Below are 8,675 nucleotides of genomic sequence, written 5' to 3'. Positions count from 1 at the left end.
AAGGAAGAGAAAGGGAGGGGGAGGGAGAGGGAGATAATGAGAGAGAGAGACACTTAAGAGAGGGGGAGAGAGTCAGAGATAGAGATATTTGAGAGAGGGAGAGAAAGAGAGGGATATATGAAAGAGAAAAAGAGGGTGAGGGAGATGAGAAAGAGACGGAGAGATACCCGAGAGAGGGAAGAAAGTAGAGAGGGAGATGCCTAAGAGACAAAAAGGTAGGGGTTAAGGAAGAGAGAGGGGGAATGTAGGGAAGAGATGAGAGACATAATTTGCTGATATGAGCATGTTGATTACTGAAATTTGACTAAGTCTAAAATTTATAAGAATACTCAAAAAACTAGAATCCACATTATAACTCTTAGAGATCTGGAACCACTCTCAAACATCCTAACAATATATACATAAAATATAACTTAAAGTATAAGAAAGATGTCTTTCTTATACTTAAATGTTATATTTTATGTATATATCCTACTAAAAAACCTAATGGAATGCTAAGTGAATTGCATTTTATTGACAGAAAGAACCACGTATGTGGTTTTAGTTTTTAAACCATGTACGTGGTTAGTATTCTTTAAATCACATATGCAGTTAGTATGTTTTAAACCGCCCACATGCTTTAGCTTAATGGTTAGGCTCAGCAAAACGAGCCTAAACGTGTAGGGGGTTCTTTAAATTTGTATGCATCTTGGTGTTTTTCATGTGTTTTTTTTGGTGTGTCCACTTTTCTGACCACCATTTTGTGCACTTACCCAAGACTCTATTTGGCCGACTCTTTTCTCTTGAATGTTAATGAGGAGAATACTATAGCTAAGCTTTGGAAAAAGCTTGGTGACATTTATCAAGGGAAATCCTTGGTAAATAAACTTTTTTTGAGAAAGAATAAGTATTCTATAAAAATGGAGGAAGGAGGATCTGTTGTGAATCACTTGAATGCATTCAACCTACTAGTTGCCCAAGTAAACTCTCTTGGTGTAAAATTTGATGTTCAAGAATGTTGTATGCTCCTACTATGTTCTTGCCTGATTCTTGGGACCACCTGGTTATAGTTGTTAGAAGCACAACAACCACTTTCTAGATGGAAAATTTGGTTGCTTCGCTGTTGTCTGAAGAAATGCGAAGGAAGTCTTATGCGATGGCCAAGGAGACCCTCGTTGCTTGTGGTAGATCAATGGACAAAGGCAAGAACAAGGACAAGAAATGTGATGAGCTCAGATAATGGCTCAATTTTGTCTATGTTTTCAATACTTTTATTAGGTTTTGGCAAGGGGCTAGATATTGACTAATTCCTAGAACTTTGTTAAATGATGATCCTATTGTGTTTCGATGAACTTGACAAAATGGTATGAACTTACCCTTATATATTCCTTTTTGGTTGAAATTATGATCAATGGTGAAGTGGCCATGCTATGTGATTTATCCATATTAACATTGTGTATAGTTAGATATGTTGGTATTTTGGATATGTTGATATGATTTTGTCATTGATGTCAACACCTATTAACACTTATCAACTATGGCACTTGGAGAATTCGCAATGTTCACTGGAAAGCAAGTGACTTATGCACAATCATCAATATCTGGTTCACCGATAGGATATATTATTCACTGACACTTGGAATGACATGGAAAATACTTGGTTATGTTGAAGACACTTTGTCTTGAAGATTTATTCATTGGTATATTCGTGTTTGCATATTTGTTGTTACCGGCAAATAGGTCCAGGATAAGCACTGACAAGCTTATCTATTCCAGATCATCATGGCATGCTAGGGAGATGATTTATTATTGTTGTAAATGCATTAAGCCGATATGTTGAATTGAATATTGCATCAGTTATTGTTTTACTTGTAAATTGTTTTATTAATATCTTTTGTAAAGCCGACCTATACATTTTGGTCCTAGGCATTGGTATAAATGTAAGATCTCATTTGTGAGATCAGTGAGCGAATGTAAAAAAGGATTATAATTCGGTATATGCGAGAATAAGCAGAGCAATACACGTAGACATCATTTGAAGGTTGAAAGAAGGTTTTATGAAGGCATATCATAACTGAACCAGTACTGAATCCAGCATATGAAGATGCTATTTTGAGTAGTACATCATTATTAGATTTAACCATCCAATTGTAGTCAGTGTGACTCCTATTTGCGTTTGAGTAGTGAGCTCTAGGCACTTGGCCTTTCTGCATGTGCCGACCCCTATTGTAAACGCATACTATCTACAGTAGTATCATCTAATTGTGGGTAAGGTTTCTCACTGTGGTTTTTCCCCTTACAGGTTTTCCACATACAAATATTGGTGTTATGTGTTGTGGATGTTATTATCTTTTTGTTTCATGCATTAATGTTTACCGGTACTGCAATTAACTGATAAACCATCTACCGACATAAAGTTTGGTTTACTAGTATTAAGCATTAAGTTTGGTTAAATTGTTTTTGGTTTGAATTTATTTGACAACTGATTCACCCCCCTCTCAGTTGTCTCTGGGACCTAACAAGATAAATGGTATTTTGATATGAAATAGATATACCTTTGTTTTGTAAATGCTAATGATATGATGCAGGAGTTAATGAAGAATAGGAAAAGGTCAAAGTTTCACAATGTGGGAGTTAATGTTGGTTAGTTGGTTGAAGACAAAGTCTCAAGAAGATGGGTATTGAAGGAGTCAATAGTTAGATATCTATAGCTCATAGATTGTAATAATTAAACTTTGGTATTCATGTCTATAGGAGAATAAATCTACGAGGGATAGTTACACTATATTTCCTCTGTAGTCGAAAAACTTGATTGTTTCCTAATCGGAGTGTAACTCCCTATCCTCTTTCTTATGTTGTAATAAATGGCATCCTCCTAATGTTTTGAGAGTGGACCTACCAATAGTTAGAGTTAGTTAGGAGTTTCTTTATTATAAATAAGTTCAGATATCCCTTCTCAGGGAAAGTGAACATCAACTATTATAATTTTCAGTCTTTATTTTTATTACAGAGAAGTTTTATTTTTTAGCAAATACTATGATGTAACATTCACATTCAAATCAATAATATAATATTCCAGTTTGCAACACTGAGTTGATTTTTGTGAAGACTCACTAAGGGGTCCCACTTATTGAGAATTTTACCCCTTTGTATCTAGCACTTATTTTCCTTTAATATATAGTTTTTTGTCCTAGCGGTTGACTATCTTAGAACCACTAGAAATCATCCTATGACTATTCTTGTAGCCAAGGCAAATAGACTAGTTTCCTGCCTGCTCGCCATGGACTAATTTGTTGTTTTCTAAATTTAAGGTAGTTTCTATTCAAGCATTTCAGTTATTTACTTTCAGAAACATTTTATTCTTAGTAAAATGAATACAATCAGGACTTTAGTGCATATACCTTGCTGACCCATTTCAAGTATATGCCTCGGGTTGACAAAGAAATGAGCTTTCATGATGATCATATAACTGCTTAGTATGGATGTCCAATCCCTAGGTCATGGCTTTCAAGTCTAGTTATTAGAACCACTAAGGAAGACAAACAAAAGGCAAGTCAAACTCTTTGGGGAGATCAAAGGCAAATTTTTGGAATTGTGGAAAATCCGATCATTTCTAAAAAGATTGTAAAGAGGAAAAGAAAAAGAAAAGCAATAAAGCCTCTGATTTTGATTCTGATAATTCCTCTCAAGATGATGCAGATGCTTTTTCCATTGCCTTGGCAACCCATGCATCAAAAGATGTATGGTTGATTGACCCAGGTGCTTCTTTCCAGATGACCTCTCATAGGGGGTGGTTCTTTAAGTATGAAGAATATGATGGTAGAAAGGTGTACTTGGGTGATGACTCTCACCTGAAAATAGTTGGTCGTGGAACAGTCAAGATCTAATTCCCTTATAGTAAAGTGAAGGGGATTGATGATGTATTGCACATTCTTGGTTTGGCACAAAACCTTCTTTCAGTCAGCAAGTTGAGTGATATAGGAGTGTAGATTATTTTCTCACAAGATGGATGCAAGATGACCAAAGGTTTTATTGTTCTTGTTAAGGGTGTTCGGTTAGGTACTCTGTATAAGCTAGATGCATGCACAGTTCAGTGTAATAACACTTCTATTAAGTGCAATAAAATGACTCTGGATTCTTCATCCTCGCGGTCAGATCATGTAGAGAAGAAAGTTGGTGTATCAACATCTGATGGTCATTCTTTCTAGGTACCTAAGGGTGCTAATGCTTTGGAGATGAAGCTCCCAGCTGAGAAGACAATGTTGTGACACCAAATACTTGGCCACATAGGTGAAAAGGGCCTACAAGCCTTGAAAACTAAGAGCCTTGTTCAAGGCCTTGATGATTGTAGTCTCAAGTTTGACTTTTGTGAATATTTTATATATATGGAAAACAACACCATGTTTCTTTTTATTCTAGTTCTCATAAGTCGTCTGGGGCTTTGGACTATGTTCATTCTAATGTATTTGGTCCTATTAATGTGCCTTATTTAAATAGATTTTGGTACTTTGTTTGTTTCATAGATGACTATTCTAGAAGGAAATTTATTTATTTTTTCAAAAAATAAATTAGAATTTTTCAGTCGATTTACTGAATTTATTGAAAATCAAAGTGGTAGGAAAATAAAGTGTTTGAGGATGGATAATGGTGGTAATTTTATTCTGTTGAGTTCGATAGCTTTTGTAAGGACCATGGGATTGAAAGACATAAAACAACTCCATATACACCACAAAAAATGGAGTTGCGGAGAGGATGAACAGAGTGCTAATGGAGAGGGCTAGGAGTATGATGAGTGGTGCTGGCCTTAAAAAAATGTTCTGTGTTGAGGGAGTAGCCACTACATATTATTTGATAAATAGATCTCCTACTTTGGCACTTGTTGAAAAGACCCCTATGGAAGCATGGTCAGGTAAAAATCACTCGATGAGACATCTTAGAGTCTCTGGTTGTGAGGTGTATACTCATGTGCCTAATGAAAAGATATATAAATTGGAGAACAAGGTGGTTAAGTGAATCTTCATCGGTTATGGTATTGGTGTGAAGGGGTACAAGCTTTGGGATCCAATTGTAGAGAAGGTGGTCTATAGTAGGGGTGTGATCTTTAGAGAGTTGAAACCTTCCACAGTAGATTTATTGCGAGAGAAAGAAGAGAAATAAAAGAAGGAGGTAGTTCAAATTCCACCCGCTCTCTCGAGAGTTGAACTGAATATTCTTGTGGGACCTGATAATGATGAGAGCTCTAGCATCCTAGAGAGTTTAGAAGAGGAAAAATATCCTCAACCTCAGGCTATGAGGAAGTCTACACATGATAGACATCAATCTGAAAGATATGGTTATTGACCAGAAAGGTTTGGTTATTCACTGTTAGATTCTAGTTGTATCTTTTACCTAATTTCTAATGTTGACGAGCCTAGGATGGTAAGACATGCAATGGGTATGCATGATGCAGATTCCTAGATGGAAGCCATGAATGAAGAGATAGATGCATTGAAGGAGAATGCAACATGGGATCTGGTACCTTTTCCTGAAGGACAAAATCCCGTTGGTTGTAAATGGGTGTTCAAGAACAAGCTAGGTACTGATGGCAATGTTCAAAAGTATAAGGTACGGTTGGTCACGAAGGGATATTCTTAGGTGGAGGGAATTGACTATGGGGAGATATTCTCTACTATAGCTAAGCTGACATCCATTCATCTATTGTTATCACTCACAGCAACTCATGATTTGGAAGTCGAGCAGATGGATGTAAAGACAAATTTCCTTCATGCTGACTTGGAGGAGGAGATTTGCAACCTAAAGAAATATCTTTATGGTCTTAAGCAATCTCCTAGGATACAATACTAGACATTTGCAACCTATATGTTGTGACTAAGATTTCTGAGATCTAAATCTGACCATTGTATTTATTATAAAGATGAGAATGGTCATATTCTCATTACTATCTTGTATGTGGATGATATGTTGTTCATTGGGAATGGGAAGAGAATGATATTAGATTTAAAGTCTCAGTTGTCAATGCAGTTTGAGATGAAAGATCTAGGTGTAGCAAGGTATATTTTGGGAATGGAGATCAAAAGAGATAGAGATCACATTAATCTTTGGATCAGCAAGATAAAGTATGTGAACTTCATGTTGGAGAGATTCATCATGACACATTGCAAACAATTAGTTATTCCTATTCTACAAGGGACAAATCTTTTGTGGAAGACTGTCCAAAGTCTCCTACCGAGATGGAGGGCATGACCAAATTTCCTTATGCAAGTGTTGTTGGTAGCCTAATATACGCTATGGTTCATATGAGGCCAGACATTGTACAAGGAGTGGGACTCCTTAGTTGATTTATGGCTAATCTTGGATGGGTACATTAGGATGAAATGAAGAGAGCCTTCAAATATTTGTGAGGTACTTTTGAGTATTCTCTATGTTTCCATTGTATTCCTACTGGACATTGGAATTCCTTGAGTATTGGTGGATATATTGACTCTGATTGGGCTGGTGACATTGATAGTAGAAGATCCACCAGTGGATATATGTTGACAATGTTTGATGGTGCAATAAGTTGGATGAGAAAGCTTGACAAGTTGTAGTCACTTTATCTACAACTAAAGTTGAGTACATGTCAGCTACTCATGCTTGCAAAGAGGCCATTTGGCTTAAGAGACTGTGTTCAGACATTGATTTTGATGTGGGATAAATCACTATCTATTGTGATAGCCAGAGTGTCATTTGCTTGGCAAAGAATCCTACTTTCCATGCTAGAACAAAGCACATTGATGTGTAGTTTCATTTTGTTCATGATATGGTGGAAGATGGAAAGGTGAAATTAGAAAAGTTAGACACTTTGGTGAATTTTGTTGATGCATTGACAAAGACAGTGAGCACTAAGAAGTTCAAGTGGTGTTTCGGTTTGATGGGGCTTGGGGCCTAAGTCATGATATGATGACTCCTGTAAGGTCCTTGTCAAATGGGAGATTGTTGAGATTAAGGTGCCTCAACCTTAGGATTCCCAAGTGGTTTTTTATTTAATTATTTAATTGGTCCTAGATGCAGATTTTAATCATTTTAATGTTACAATATAAATTTCCAAAGCGCAACCAACAAGCATTGAGGAGGAAGCAGAAATGTTTTACTTGTCACAAGGTAGGAACTTTTGAGAAGAAATTTTCTTGGAGCTCTTCAAATCTCCCCCTTTGTGAAAAGTTGCTACATAGTTTTCTTTTCTTTTCTTGTGCACGTATTTGGAAAGTTATATTGTAACATTAAAATAATTAAAAAAAAATGTGAGATCAATTAAATAATTAATTAAAAAACCACTTGGGACTCCTAAGGTTGAGCCATCTTAATCCCAACAATAGTACTCTGATACCACATGATGAAATAGAAGTGAATGCTCGATAATTATTCATTAATATGATGCAAGGTTGTATACAAGTGATATGTAGTTTAAGGAGGTTGAGTAGTTGATATAATTGCACAATATTTTTTGCACAGCTAACAATATAATAGTAATATTTACACTAACAATTCAAGTGGAAAAAATTTGTAAGACATAATAACATTGAATAGAATGCCTTTTTTTCCACCTTTACCAATCATCATCGCTCAATTTATCATGTTTCTTTTCATTTGTTAACACTTATTCATCTCATTCTTCAAGGAGATCCTTCAATTTTAGCTTTCATGACTCATATCCCATTTCGTAAAAATAATTTACATTCAAATTAGAAGAAGCTATAGTCATGGTTTCAACACAAATTTGCAAAATATATGAAACTAAATTCTTACTACAACTCATAAAATACTTTGTTACACCACCCAAGACATGGAACTAGCTAGACTCTGATACCAAATTTTTAAAAATTAAAGGTAAAAAGAAATAATTGAAACTTAAATATATTATAAATCTAATTTAAAAGTGTTAAATATATGAATATTAAATAAGAAAAGGGTGAAAATGAATTTCACATCTTAAAACTAAGTTTTAGTGTTAGTAATGTATACAAAAGATATAGATATATTCATAAAATTGTATGAAACATATTTTCCTTTAAGTCATCTCTAGAATTGGCTCTTATCGTTATATTAAAATTTGATGTTACCTTAGCAACCTCAACAATTTTTACCAATCATAAGCAATGAATCCTTCTTAGTTGCCCATATTGGTGTTTTTCTTGATATACCTTTGGTTTGCCCATTCAAACTTTTGTGACTTCTCTAGTTTGTGAAAATTTCATGGATTTATATAATGGTCTCTTTATTAATTACAATATATTACTCATTAGTGCAACTTAATCATGAAGAAAAAGAAAAATCAAATTCATAAATATATTATTGAGTAAATCAAATTTAATTAAATTGAGTGTAAAATGTAATTCTAAAAAATTAAGTTATTGTAAAATTAGTTTTCTAGATTCATAAGTGACTAACTTAATGCTAAATAGTCTAATATGTTTTGTATGAGTTATCAAATCTTTTACAATTAAAGACTTGTTTAATATTTAATATTGATTTAATATTTTTCAATTGTTACTTCATATTTTAAATGCAAAATTGTGTGAAGGAATGACTCTAGTCCATCTATAACTAGTTTAAACCATGGACCTAATGTGAAATATCTAGGTGTCTTTGTTTCTTGATAGACTTTAGGATTTTAATTATATGGATTACATGTAAATAAATGTTTAAATCAATTTTAT

This window comes from Cryptomeria japonica, chromosome 2 (assembly GCF_030272615.1).
Source record: "Cryptomeria japonica chromosome 2, Sugi_1.0, whole genome shotgun sequence".
Taxonomy (NCBI): domain Eukaryota; kingdom Viridiplantae; phylum Streptophyta; class Pinopsida; order Cupressales; family Cupressaceae; genus Cryptomeria; species Cryptomeria japonica.
This window is presented reverse-complemented; position numbering follows the sequence as displayed.